This window comes from Symphalangus syndactylus, chromosome 7 (genome assembly GCF_028878055.3).
Source record: "Symphalangus syndactylus isolate Jambi chromosome 7, NHGRI_mSymSyn1-v2.1_pri, whole genome shotgun sequence".
Taxonomy (NCBI): domain Eukaryota; kingdom Metazoa; phylum Chordata; class Mammalia; order Primates; family Hylobatidae; genus Symphalangus; species Symphalangus syndactylus.
In genome coordinates this window covers 51135822-51149478 of record NC_072429.2, presented here as the reverse complement: position 1 = coordinate 51149478, position 13657 = coordinate 51135822, and the positions used below count along the sequence as shown (strand labels likewise).

At 42.7% G+C, this 13657-nt stretch overlaps 1 long non-coding RNA gene across 1 annotated transcript in view; it reads left to right on the top strand.

Moving 5' to 3' along the window:
* Positions 1-1192: 1192 nt before the first annotated feature.
* LOC134737210 (uncharacterized) overlaps positions 1193-13657 on the top strand; it is a 22891-nt gene continuing 10426 nt past the window's right edge. Inside the window, exons 1-2 of the long non-coding RNA XR_010121873.1 lie at positions 1193-1286; positions 10311-10399. This is a non-coding gene — a long non-coding RNA (uncharacterized lncRNA). The remainder of the gene's footprint in view (positions 1287-10310; positions 10400-13657) is intronic.

The following is a 13657-nucleotide window of genomic DNA, read 5'->3' as shown; positions in this document are numbered from 1 at the left end:
GAGGCTCCGTCTCAAAACCTCACTGCCTGGGTGAGGCTCCGTCTCAAAACAAACAAACAAACAACAAAAAAAGTATACATAGCATTCATAAAACAGTTACCTACCTTGTTTATGAACATGTTGTAATTTGCTATTGATTTCCATGTCTTATTACTTCTGTTTTTCTCATTGTATTATAGAATCCTGGCTGCAAAGCACTGGGCTTGATGCTGGAGGAGAAAGGTTTATGATCTTGTTGCCAGAAAGAATACACATGAAAGCATATGATTAAACAATTGACTCATTTAAAGATAGGTCATCTCTCTTTAATTTTTTTGGCTTTTGTTTTGTTTTGTTTTGAGACGGAGTCTCACTCTGTCGCCCAGGCTGGAGTGCAGTGGCTCCATCTCGGCTCATTGCAAGCTCCGCCTCCCAGGTTCACGCCATTCTCGTGCCTCAGCCTCCCGAGTAGGTGGGACTACAGGCGCCCGCCACCACGCCTGGCTAATTTTGTTGTATTTTTAGTAGAGCCGGGGTTTCACCGTGTTAGCCAGGATGGTCTCCATCTCCTGACCTCGTGATCCACCCGCCTCTGCCTCCCAAAGTGCTGGAATTACAGGTGTGAGCCACCGCGCCCGGCCAATTTTTTGTGTGTTTTGGTTGGTTAGTTTTGTTTTTAGAGACAGGGTCTCCCTCTGTTGCTCAGCCTGGAGTGCAGTAGTGCAGTCATGGCTCACAGCAGCTTCCATCTTCTAGGATCATCAAGAGATTCTCCCACCTCAGTCTTGAGTAGCTAAGTGCTCACCACCATGCCCTGCTAATTTTTAAAACGTTTTGTAGAGATGCAGCGGGTCTCACTATGTTGGCCAGGCTGGTCTCCAACTCCTGGCCTCAAGCTATCCTCTTGCCTTGGCTTCTCAAAGTGCTGGGATTACAGGCATAAGCCACAGCGCCTGGCCAATCTCTCCTTTAGAAACTGGAAATCTAAGAAACGAATACAAAATCCAGTACAAAATTTCAATTTGTCTCAAGTAACATAGAGTATGAATATCTAAGCCTAGTAAGCCTAGCAAAACAAATTGTGATTGTACCTCCTTTAACAAAGGATTGCAAAGTGTTTTACAGAAGCTTGAAAGTCTTTGCTTGGGCCTCCAAATGGAAGCCGTTTCTCCTGTTAAGTAGTGACATGGACCTCAACCTGCTTCTTGGACTAGGATTCCTGGCTGGATGTTGCTTCCACAATTTTGCAACCTGGGCTGTCACCTCCAGTGTGAAGGGGAAGCTGTGGGAGCCACCATTACTAAAAGGTACAAGTGAGAGTTAGTTTGGACATTAAATCCATAGATGCTAAGGCAACAATTTAGGCAAGTTCTTGGTGCCACTGAGCCCAGGGCCATATGATAACTGGAGGCAAACATGGACAATTCCCCTGCCATGGTTCCAGAGAGGATAGCTCCTGCGTTGCTAATAGCTTTGTGTTGTCTCCTGCAGGCATTCACAGGGCATTCATTGGCCCCTACTAGGAAGAAATAGCTGAGCTGGGTAGATGGATTAGGAAGGGGCCACTGCCTTATTGACTTACTATGTTCTTTCTTCAGAAAGGATACAATTAAATATCTTGACTAAAATTTAGATGTTGCCAAAACTGTGCAGCCACCCATTTCAGGTTATCATTTTATGTCAGTTACTTTGATTAATAATGTCATTAAATGTATGTTTTCAACTGCAAGTAACAAAATATGCAACTAAAGTAGCTTCTGGAAAATGAGGAGTATATTATTCTATGTTATAAGAAATCCAGAGTTAGATGGCTCTCGGGTTGATTGATTTAGCAGGAAAACACTGTCAGGGTTGCTGGTTGACTTCTCTGAGATTATTGGTTTTCCCTTCATAGTTGCAAAAAGCCTCCCATAGCTGTAAACATCATATCTTTTTTCTTTTTGTGTTTTTTGAGACAGAGTCTTGCTCTGTTGCCCAGGCTGGCGTGCCGTGACGGGATCTTGGCTCACTGCAACCTCTACCTCCTAGGTTCAAGCTATTCTCCTGCCTCAGCCTCCAGAGTAGCTGGGATTACAGGTGCCTCCCGCCACGCCCAGCTAATTTTTGTATTTTTAGTAGAGATGGGGTTTTATCATGTTGGCCAGGCTGGTCTCGAACTCCTGACCTAAAGTGATCCACCTGCCCTGGCATCCCAAATTGCTGGGTTGTACAGGCGTGAGTCACTGCACCCAGCTATGTCTTCATATAACAATATTCAAAGGTGGGAAGGAGGGACATTTCACATGTTTCTCTTTTAAACCAGGTTGGAAAATCTTCCCCAGAATGCCCACAGTAGACTTGTTTTCAGGTCTCATTGGCCTTGATTGGGTTACAAGTCAAGGCATTATCAGCTTATAATATGGGAAAGTGGACTCTGACAGAAAGGGAAGGGAGACGGCTGTTCGGTAGGCTGCTAATAGTGCCTGCACACAGGGGAAACTTAACTTTAAAGTGTGAGCATATTGCTGTGAATCCATGAGCTCTCTTCTCATTACTATTCAAAGTGAGAGAAGATTACAAGGATATGATGAAAGATACAGGAATTCTGACAAAGAATGGATACAGATTTCCAGTTCCGCTTCTGTTACAAAAGCAAAAATAGCTTTGCTTTAGCATAGCTTTATTGACATACAAAAACTACACATATTGAAAATGAAAAATTGGATAAGTTTTGACATATGTGAAACCATCACCTGTGAAACCATCACCACATTCAAGATAATCAGCATATTCATCATCCCTAAACATTTCTTCATTCCCTAATCCAAAAGTCACCGTCACCCTCATATCACTCCCCTCAACTGCACCAGGGAACCACTGATTTGTTTTCTGTCACTATAGATCAATTTGCTTTTTCTTAATTTGTTTAAATGAAATCATTCAGAATATACTTTATTTACAGTGTTATTGAGGTATTATTGACATACAAAAAACTGCACATATTTAATCTATACAATTTGATGGGCCAGTGTGCACTGTGTTTTTGGTCTGGCTGCTTTCACTCAGCATAATTATTTTGAGATTCATCCATGCAGTTGTGTGTTACAGTAGTTAATTCCTTTTTATTACTGAATGGTATTCCCTTATCTGAGTATACCAAAATTTTTTTTCTGTTTTTTGTTTGTTTGTTTGTTTTTTGAGACAGAGTCTCGCTCTGTTGCCCAGGCTGGAGTGCAGTAGCAGGATCTCAGCTCACTGCAACCTCTGCCTCCTGAGTTTAAGCAATTCTCCTGCCTCAGCCTCCCGAGTAGCTGGGACGACAGGCACCTGCCACCAAGCCTGGCTAATTTTTGTAATTTAGTAGACATGGGGTTTCACCATGTTGGCCAGGCTGGGCTTGAACTCCTTGCCTCAAGTGACCCGCCTGCCTTGGCCTCCTGAAATGCTGGGATTACAGATGTGAGCTACTGCACCAGGCCCCTGTCTTCTTCCTCTTCCTCTTCTTCCTCCTCTTCTTCTTCCTCCCTCTCCCTCCTCTTCCACTTCCTCCTCCTCTTCTTCTTCCTCTTCTTTCTCTTCTTCCTTCTCCTCCTCTTCCTTCTCCTCTTCCTCTTCCTCTCTCTCTTTTTCTGTTGAAGCCTTTGTATTTTTTCATCTCTATTGAAGACTTCCTTGACTTCCTCTCTTGAGTTCATTTCTTGAGTTTCCTCTTCCTATGCAAAACTTTTTTTCCTGTAGTTTCTTGTTGGAAAAATGAAAAGTTTAATGTTCACTAATTTATGTTTTGCTCTCAGTAAAGGGATTTTTGGAATTTAGAACTCCCTTTTCCCTTTCGAGTCTATCATCTCCAAAAGGGCTTAAGAAAGTTAATCTAGAGACTTAGAGTTGCCTAGAAGCCTTGATTACTAGTGTCCATCATTTCCCGTTGTACTTTTAAGATATTCACTTGTGTGTATGGCCAATTGATTTTTGGCATGGGTGCCAATACCATCTATGTGGAAAGGACAGACTTTCCAACAAATGGTGCTGGGAAAACTAGATATCCAATGCAAAAAGATAAAATAAAATAAAATAAAGAAGTTGGACCTTTATCTGATATTATATAAAAAAAAAACTCAAAATGAATCAAAGACCTAAATTTAAGAGTTAAAACTGTAAAATTCTAGAAGAAAATATAGGGGACAATCTTCATGACACTGGATCTGGCAGTGATTTTTTGGCTATAACACTGAAAGCACAGGCAACAAAAGGAAAAATAAATTATACTTCATCAAATTAAAAAATTTTGTGCATCAAGGGATACTGACAAGAGAGTGGCTAGGCTAGTCTCCAACTCCTGGCCTCAAGCGATCCTCTTGCCTTGGCTTCCCAAAGTGCTGGGATTACAGGCATCAGCCACAGCGCCTGGCCAATCTCTCCTTTAAAAACTGGAAATCTAAGAAACAAATACAAAATCCAGTAAAAATTTCAATTTGCCTTAAGTAACATAGAGTATGAATATCTAAGCCCAGCAAAACAAATTGTAATTTTTGTTCTTTATATATTCCAAATATTTTCTCCTAATCTGTGGATGGTATGTATTTAATAACACTGAACCATACACTTAAAATTGGTTAAGATAGTAAATTGTTGCCGGGCGCGGTGGCTCAAGCCTGTAATCCCAGCACTTTGGGAGGCCGAGGCGGGCGGATCACGAGGTCAGGAGATCGAGACCATCCTGGCTAACACGGTGAAACCCCGTCTCTACTAAAAATACAAAAAATTAGCCGGGCGTGTTGGCGGGCGCCTGTAGTCCCAGCTACTCGGGAGGCTGAGGCAGGAGAATGGTGTGAACCCGGGAGGCGGAGCTTGCAGTGAGCCGAGATGGCGCCACTGCACTCCAGCCTGGGGGACAGAGAAAGACTCCGTCTCAAAAAAAAAAAAAAAAAAAAAAAAAAAAAAAAAAAAAAAAAAAAAAGATAGTAAATTGTGTTACATGTATTTTACTACAATAAACAATTTTTTATTTTTTATTTTTTTTTGAGATGGAGTACTCACTCTGTCGCCCAGGCTAGAGTGCAGTGGTGTCATCTCAGCTCACTGCAAGCTCCACCTCCCGGATTCAAGTGATTCTCCTGCCTCAGCCTCCCAGGTAGCCGGGATTACAGGTGCCTGCCACCACTGCCTGGCTAATTTTTGTATTTTTAGTAGAGACAGGATTTCACCATGTTAGCCAGGCTGGTCTCAAACTCCTGACCTCAAGTGATCCACCCACTTCAGCCTCCCAAAGTGCTGGAATTACAGGCGTGAGCCACCACATCTGGCCTACAATAAATAATTTTTTAAAAGACATTTTAAAAAGGAAAAAAATCCACCTATCTTCACATGGGCTATCTCATTTTCTGCTTCTCCTTTCTGGTGATGCTTCAGTCATCATGGCCCACTCTTAGTTCTTGGAACATGTCAAATAATTTTCACATCCCAAGGCCTTTACTGTTGCCTGGAATTCTCTTGTCTTGGATTTTTGAATGGCTGACTTCTTTCCTTTTTTTTAATCTCAATTTTAATGTCAACTTCTCAGAGAGGCCACATTTCCCCTACCTGCCTAAAGTGGGCCAACTCCAAAACATCTCCCTTTTAATTTCCTTCATTAACACTTAACATAGGCCGGGTGCGGTAGCTCACGCCTGTAATCCCAGCACTTTCGGAGGCCGAGGCAGGCGGATCACCTGAAGTCGGGAGTTCGAGACCAGCATGACCAACATGGAGAAACCTTGTCTCTACTAAAAATAGAAAAATTTACCCGGGCGTGATGGCTCATGCCTGTAATTCCAGCTACTCGGGAGGATGAGGCAGGAGAATTGCTTGAACCATTGCACTCCAGCCTGGGCAACAAGAGTGAAACTCTGTCCAAAAAAAACACTTAGCATAATCTGCAATTTTCTTGTTTATTTACTTGCATACTTTTACACCCTCACTGCATATAAATCCTGTAAGAGGAAAGTTCTTGTCTTATTCACCTTTTTATTCCTGGCACCTAATACAGTCCCTAGCACTTAATAAATATTTGTTGAATGAATAAATAAATGAATCACACATATGTGCTGATTTGGAAAAATTTTCAAGATATTTAAAAATTTTAAAGCTAGGTGCAGAAGGTATTTGGAAAGACTACATTTTTGGTTAGATTTAAAAAATGCTGGACGGGAGGGAGGATCACTTGAGCCTAGGAGTTCAAGACCAGCTGAGCAACATAAGGAGACCTGGTATCTACAAAAAATAAAAAAATTATCTGGGTATGGTGGTACATGCCTGGTGGTATAGTCACAGCTACATAGAGTCTGAGGTGGGAGGATAGCTTGAACCCAGAACATCGAGGCTGCAGTGAATCTGATCTCACCACTGCACTCCAGCCTTCGTGACAGAGTGAGACCCTGTCTGACAAAAAAAAAAAAAAAAAAAAAGAAAGAAAAAGAAAAAAGAAGCATATATATGATTGTTAATGCATAGGACTTTTTTTTAAGAGACTACAAAACACCTGTTTATGGCTGGGCGTTGTGGCTCCCACCTGTAATCCCAACACTTTTGAAGGCCAAGGCCGGTGGATTGCTCAAGCCTAGGAGTTCCAGACCAGCCTGGGCAACATTGTGAAACCCTGTCTCTACAAAAAAAAATACAAAAAAATTCGCCAGGCATGGTGGCACGTGCCTGTAGTCCCAGCTACTTGGGAGGTTGAGGCACGAGAATCACTTGAGCCCGGGAGGTGGAGGTTGCAGTGAGCTGAGATTGCACCACTGTACTCCAGTCTGGGTGACAGACCAATACTCTGTCTCAAACAAACAAGAAAACAAAAAAGAACCTGTTTGTGATTTTATAATGAATGCCTCTAGGAGTGAAACTTGGGTTTGTGGGGAGAGTGATCTTTTTATTTTTTATTATATCATTCTTTCCTATTTGGATTTTTATTATGCATATGTATTGATTTTGTAACTAAATTAAATTGAAAAAATACTATTAAAGTAGTACATTTTCTCTGCAGCGTGCAAAAATAGACCATTTCTAAGATTTGCCCCATCAGCTCATTATTTCTTCATCCTGCGTGGCATTATAAAAAGGGTTCAGCATTTTCCAGCAATGAGTGCCTCCCTGGGGGTCACTGATCTCTAAGTTGCTGAACTGAGCCAATGCTGACAATTGCAAATACAACTAAAACCACTTCAAGGGGAAAGTTTCATGGTTTAAACATGATATAGTTAGTTTATCAAAAGCAACTTTTAAAAAATAGCAGTTCTTTGATAATATAATCATGATTACCTTAGGAAGTTTACATTTTGTAGATAGACATACATGTCGATTCAGGGATATATAGGAGATTATTTTTTATGGGCTGTCATAATCTATAGTCTGCACTTACATATGTGAATCTCATTAGTAATTTAATACATTTGGCCCTCGGCCCTTTTTCTTATTAGTGAATGATTTAGAGAGCCTCCCATGTCCCCCAGATGTTTACAGCAGAAAATGGGGTTGGAACTGGTAGGAAGTTGGCTGTAATAACCACATCCTTGTGCTTTTCCTTGCTCAATGGTAAGCATGTCAAAATAGAGTTAATGAAAGAGAAATGTAAGTGACCCTAGTCATAAATGCATGACTTCTCTATATACGATTCTTTTACCTCAAGCAGAATTATTTTTAAACATAATATTGACATTGAGATAATCATAGTATTTATACCTCTCGTCAAGGTTAAAGTTCTAAATCTGTGGAAAAATACACTAAATTGTCAGAAACTAGGGCACTGATCTAAATGAAAATTGATTCTTAAACACTTGAAATATATGAACTTTACTGAGATAATTTTGGTGAAAATTAACTAAATTACTTATACTTATGATTTCTGCCAGGATCCAAAATAATGAGGTAGCCACAGTGGCTTTAATTGTCAATGTTAGACACTAGTGTTTTCCTTTTCTGTTTAAACATTTAAATTTTATGTTAAGAATAAACTTTGCAAATAACTACTTAAATACTACAAATTCTGAATGCAAAGGAATGTTTTAAAATTATTCAAGCTGGCCAATGAGACCTGCTGGGAAGTCTGCTAGGGGACTTGAGGGAAGGTTTTCTTCTGTGATGAAGGGACACATATGGGAAGAAATGCCTCTTTTTCCCATTGATATTCTCATCTAGACACTGAAGGAACACCTGGCCCTGCTGCAAATGTCTTGTTAAATAAGGGGAGTTTATCTGAGATGGCAAAGTGGAAAAGAGAAGGAGCCCAGCAACATAAAGACATCTAATAGTCACCAAATTAAATAGAATGAACTAGCCAGGGAGCCACTCCAGCGTAGGCTTCTTGTTACGTAAAATAATAATTTTTTTTAACTCTTAAAAAAGTATTCAAGAATGATTACACAGAGAGTCCAGAATGTGGAAGTAATTGAAACATTCAAACTAAGGTTATATTATGTATTCACACCTCAGGGATAATATAAATTATGTCCTGAAATTAACATCCCATTAAAGCTTTCAGCAAATTACTATAAGGAATCAGCAACCCTTTTCTCAAATTTTACCAGCTTCACTTTTTTTTGAGACAGAGGCTTGCTCTGTCGCCCAGGCTGGAGTGCAGTGCAGTGCAATCTCGGCTCGCTGCAACCTCCACCTCCCAGGTTCAAGCTATTCTCCTGCCTCAGCCTCCCGAGTAGCTGGGACTACAGGGTTGTGCCACCACGGCCGGCTAATTTTTCTATTTTTAGTAGAGGCGGGGTTTCACCATGTTGGCCAGGTTGGTTTCGAACTCCTGACCTCATGATCCACCCACCTCGGCCTCCCAAAGTGTTGGGATTACAGGCGTGAGCCACGTGCCTGGCCACCATCTCATTTTTAAGGGACAATAAGTATGCTGTTCTCAAAAGTCTCCAAGGGAAAAAAATAATGATCGACAAGGAAGATATTAACTGGAAGGAACAGTTAACTAGAGGGGATAATGTTGCAATTGCAGCCAGGTAGAAAACTGATTTGAATATCCTTCGTGTGTGTGTATTTACATATGTGTTCTTTTGTGTTACATACGTATATGTCAGAGATTCCTGTGCCCCAAAAGACAAAAGTCACCTTTTAGAGAGTGTCATCCTTCTGTGTGTATGAGCCCTCTCCCAGGAACCTGGAAACTTTGGTCCACTGGTGAGGTTACACATGGACATGGGCTCCCTACCCCTTTGATAACCACACAGGACACAAAAACAGCAAGGCCCTGTTTAAAGAAAAGAAAATGAATGACTATCTTCCATTTTGCAACAGCCATCATATATAAACCTTGTAGTTCTTCAAACAAATAACATTTTCTCATGTGGATAAGCCTTTACTCTCTGGCTAGCTGCTATACCTTATCTAGGGCCTCCACCCAAACAAACCCCGCCCCCCACCCTCCCCCTCGCCAAGGTGGGGTACCTTGGAGCAGAGGTGCTTAGAGATGATAGGTGGATTCAAACACTCCCTGATTTGTTTGTGATGGGTTAAGTAAGTGAAGTTTTGTCTAAAAACTTGGGGTCACCAGAAAGGAAGTTACAGTCTGGCCCATGGGAATGACTTCCTCCAGACCCCTCAGGAAGAAATTTAGAACAAAGAACGGAGGTCAGATTTCAGTCCTCAGTGCCCCCGCATCTGAGGTCTACATGCCAGCAGATCCACCTGGTGGGGGTCCAGGTTTCTGAAAACAACTCAGATACATGTGCTAAGATGTTGAGACCTATAATTCCAGCTACTCGGTAGGCTGAAGACGGAGGATCGCCTGGGCCCGGAAGGTTGAGGCTGCAGTGAGCCATGATAGTGCCACTGCACAAAGTGAGACCCTTTGCACAAAGTGAGCTACCATGCCCGGCCGACTATTTGTATTTTTAAAAATTGATGTATGGGATTCTAATCTTCTTTCTTGCTTTCTTTTCTTTTCTCTTCTCTTCTCTTCTCTTCTCTTCTCTTCTCTTCTCTTCTTCTTTTCTTTTCTGTTTTTATGGAGTCTCACTCTGTCACCCAGGCTGGAATGCAATGGTGTGATCTCGGCTCATTGCAACTTGCGCCTCCTGGGTTCAAGTGATTAAGCCATTCTCATGCCTCAGCCTCCCCAGTAGCTGGGATAACAGGCCCCCACCCCCAAGCCTGGCTTATTTTTGTATTATTAGTAGAGACAGGGTTTCACCATGTTGGCCAGGCTGGTCTCGAACTCCTGACCTCAAGTGATCCACCTGCCTTGGCCTCCCAAAGTGCTGGAATTACAGGCATGAGCTACTGCGCCTGGCCTGATACTAATCTTTTATCAATTAACAGATATACATTGCAAATAACCTCTCCTGGTCCGTTTTGTTTGTTGGTAGGTTTATGGAGTTTCATGTTCTTGGGAAATCTGTGCTTCCCAGGAGCTCCCCAGCACCCAACACCTCAGCATTTCTATAGAAGATTTCTGGTAACCCTTATGTCTAAATCCTTTAACATGCCTTTCAAGGTCCTCGTTGATTTGAAAATTGGAAGTAATATAGTACTTATTTCTAGGATTTTGTGGGTTAAATGAAATAATATATATGAAGAATCCACCCCCCTCAATGCACTTTCCTTCAAGTATCATGTTTTACTTGCCTGCTTTTTCCTCTGTCTAGAAGTTTCTTTTCTTTTCTTTCTTTTCTTTTCTTTTTTTTTTTTTTGAGACGAGTCTCACTCTGTCGCTAAGGCTAGAGTGCAGTGGCACCGTGTCAGCTCACTGCAACCTCCGTCTCCTGGGTTCAAGCAATTCTCCTGCCTCAGCCTCCCCAGTAGCTGGGATTACAGGCGTCCACCACCACGCCCAGCTAGTTTTTATATTTTCAGTAGAGACAGGGTTTCACCATGTTGGCCAGGCTGGTCTCGAACTCTTGACCTCAGGTGATACACCCGCCTCGGCCTCCCAAAGTGCTGAGATTACAGGCGTGAGCCACCGTGCCCAGCCTCGAAGGTTCTTTTCATCCCTCTTTGCCTTCCTTGATCCCTTACAACTGAGTTAGGTGCCCCTGGCAGACACTTTTTGTTTTGTTTTGTTTTGTTTTTAGAGATGGGTTCTCACTTTGTTGCCTAGGCTGGATTCAAACTCCTGGGCTCAAGATCCTCCTGTTTTAGCCTCCCTCACATTCGGTTCATAGCATCCAGAAATAGTGTTTAACCAGTGATCTGAGCGTCCCTTGGCCCAGTCAATGTGACACAAAAAATTAACCATCACGTATGTCTAGCAAAGGCAGCATGCTTCCGGAGTCAGCCACTGTAGGGCAGCTTCCTGTTTGGCAAGCAGAGTTCATGAAGGTCATGGCAGAAGTATCAGCTACCTTGGCAGCCCAGTTCCATGGAATGGATTTAGAAATTGTTACTATAAATCCAGCCCAGGTTAGTTTCATCTCATGATTCTGTAAGTCACTAATAACCTATAAGCTTCCTTCCTCTCCTCTCCTCTCCTCCCCTCTCGTCTCCTCTCCTCTCCCTCTTTCTCTCTCTTTCTTTCTCTCTTTCTTTTCCCTCCCTCCCTCCCTCCCTTCCTTTCCCTCTCTCCTTTTCTTTTTTCTTTTTTTTTTTGAGACAGGGTCTTGCTCTGTCACCCAGGCTGGTGTGGTGGCTCAATCACAGCTCGCTTAGCCTCGTCACCCTGGTAAGCCCCATTCTTTTTAAACTAGCTAAAGCAGATACTGCAGCCAAACTCAAACTGATATACCTTCCTTACACGTGGGGGTGACTTTATGACCCAGTTCTGGCCAATAAAAAAAAATAAGTGGAAGCAGCCAGGTGCAGTGGCTCACGCCTGTAATCCCAGCACTTTGGGAGGTGGAGGCGGGTGGATCACAAGGTCAGGAGATCAAGACCATCCTGGCTAACATGGCGAAACCCTGTCTCTACTAAAAATACAAAAACTTGGCCAGGCATGGTGGTGGGCACCTGTAGTCCCAGCTACTCGGGAGGCTGAGGCAGGAGAATGGCGTGAACCCGGGAGGCAGAGCTTGCAGTGAGCTGAGATCACGCCACTGCACTCCAGCCTGGGTGACAGAGTGAGACTGTCTCAAAAAAAAAAAATAGTAAGTGGAAGCCCTGATTACACAAAGCTACCTTACCAGTCCTGAACTGCCTACTTATGGATTTCTTTTCTTTGCTTTTTTTTTTTTTTTCTTTTTTTTGAGACAGAGTCTCACTCTGTCACCCAGGCTGGAGTGCAGTGGTGCCATCTCAGCTCACTGCAACCTCTGCCTCCCTGGTTCAAGCGATTCTCCTGCCTCAGCCTCCCAAGTAGCTGAGACTATAGGTGCCCACCACGCCCGGCTAATTTTTTTTGTATTTTTAGTAGAGACGGGGTTTCACTATGTTGGCTAGGCTGATCTTGAACTCCTGACCTTGTGATCCGCCCGCCTTGGCCTCCCAAAGTGCTGGGATTACAGGCGTGAGCCCCCAGCACCCAGCCTGGATTTCTTTTAGAGAATAAATTCTTAATTTACTAAAGCCACTATAGTTGGGTCTTTCTTATTAGCAGCTGAATGCAATTCCTAACTAATGTAGTAAGCAATGAACAATACCTGCTGTAGTATTAAAAAAGATTTGTGGGCCGGGCATGGTGGCTCACGCCTGTAATCCCAACACTTTGGGAGTCCGAGGAGGGTGGATCACGAGGTCAGGAGATCGAGACCATCCCGGCTAACACGGTGAAACCCCGTCTCTACTAAAAATACAAAAAATTAGCCGGGCATGGTGGCGGGCGCCTATAATCCCAGCTACTTGGGAGGCTGAGGCAGGAGAATGGGGTGAACCTGGGAGGTGGAGCTTGCAGTGAGCCAAGATCTCACCACTGCACTCCAGCCTGGGCGACAGAGTGAGACTCTGTCTCAAAAAAATAAGTAAAATTTTAAAAAATTTAAAAATAAAAAAAATTTGTGGACCAACTGATGATTGATGAACAAAGGCACTGAAGCGTGAAATAGCTGTGTGTGTGTGTGCACATGTGTTTACTAATAATTAAAATGTAAAATAGGAAGTGGTGGAGGGCAGTGACATACGAAGAGGGTTCATAAATCAAGTTAAGGGGTTAGACTTCATCCTTAGATCATGGGATACCACTGAAGGGATTTGAGCAAGTGTGTTACATCTTCAGGTTTGCATTTTTTGATAGGTTACTTGGGTGCAGCCAATACTGAAGGCTGGGAAAACTGTCAAGGCTATATAAATTATAAGGTAAAAATGATAAATACCTGCAATAATTATTCTTACATACATTTACAAATGTAAGTATATCAGTAGGGATTTTTGTTTGTTTTTTGTTTTTTTGAGAGGAAGTCTTGCTCCACCGCCCAGGCTGGAGTGCAGTGGCTCAATCTTGGCTTACTGCAACCTCCGCCTCCCAGGTTTAAGCGATTCTCCTGCCTCAGCCTCTTGAATAGCTGAAATTACAGGCACCTGCCACCATGCCTGGTTAATTTTTGTATTTTTAGTAGAGTTGGGTTTTCACCATCTTGGCCAGGCTGGTCTCGAACTCCTGACCTCATGATCCACCCGCCTCGTTTCCCAAATTTCTGGGATTACAGGTGTGAGCCACTGCACCTGGCCTGGTAGGGAAATTTTTTTAACATGGCATTGCTAAGTCAGAGTGTGTACACTTATAATAGTGGGAGATACTGTCAAATTACATTTAAAAGAGGTTATGCCGTCAACAGTACAAAAGTCC